The sequence below is a fragment of the Arachis ipaensis genome, chromosome B4 (assembly GCF_059453495.1).
Source record: "Arachis ipaensis isolate K30076 ecotype BB chromosome B4, ASM5945349v1, whole genome shotgun sequence".
In the NCBI taxonomy this organism is placed as follows: domain Eukaryota; kingdom Viridiplantae; phylum Streptophyta; class Magnoliopsida; order Fabales; family Fabaceae; genus Arachis; species Arachis ipaensis.
The window spans coordinates 73,853,388-73,854,284 of record NC_142439.1 but is presented as its reverse complement, the minus strand read 5'-3'; the positions used below and the strand labels follow the sequence as shown (position 1 = coordinate 73,854,284).

Genomic DNA, 897 nt, shown 5'->3' with positions numbered 1-897 from the left:
AAGAAGACCCCAATCAACATCTAACCACCTTCCTGAGAATATGTGACATAGTGAAGTCTAATGGTGTTCATCCTGACGCCTATAGACTGCTCTTATTTCCATTCTCACTTAAGGATAAGGCAGTCAAGTGGCTGGAGTCTTTCCCGAAGGAGAGCTTGACAACTTGGGAAAATGTGGTGAAGAAATTCTTAGCAAGATTTTACCCCTCTCAACGAATCAATAGACTAAGAGCTGAGGTCCAAACTTTCAGGCAACAAGATGGTGAGACTCTGTATGAAGCATGGGAGAGGTTTAAAGACCTAACAAGGAGGTGCCCACCAGATATATTCAATGAATGGGTGCAGCTGCACATTTTCTATGAAGGGCTCTCTTATGAGTCAAAGAAGGCCGTAGACCATTCATCCAGAGGATCTTTGAACAAGAAGAAGACCATTGAGGAGGCCATAGATATCATTGAAACTGTAGCAGAGAATGACTACTTCTATGCTTCCGAAAGAGGGAACACGAGAGGAGTAATGGAGCTAAACAATGTAGATGCTCTGCTGGCCCAAAACAAGCTCATTACCCAGCAGCTGGCTGACCTCACCAAGAAGATGGAGAGGAACCAAGTAGCAGTAATCGCCACTTCATCAACAACCCAAGAAGGAGTGAACGAAGAAGCAGAGGGTAGTCAGGAGCAAGCCAACTACATTGGAAATTCACCTAGGCAGAACCATGATCCATACTCCAAGACCTACAACCCTGGATGGAGGAATCACCCAAACTTTAGGTGGGGAAATCAACAAGACCAAAGCCTTGATCAAAGACGGCCAAATCCCAACAATGCAGCCCACCAACATTTCACATCTAGACCATATCAACACCCCCATAACAACACCTCTCCACATCCACATCAAA

The 897-nt window shown here is 45.0% G+C and overlaps 1 non-coding gene across 1 annotated transcript; it reads right to left on the bottom strand.

Annotated features, from left to right (window-relative positions):
• Nucleotides 1-221: 221 nt before the first annotated feature.
• LOC148567937 (small nucleolar RNA R71) lies at nt 222-328 on the bottom strand. Its single transcript, XR_015883002.1, has one exon. It is a non-coding gene; the product is annotated as a small nucleolar RNA R71 (small nucleolar RNA).
• Nucleotides 329-897: the final 569 nt, after the last annotated feature.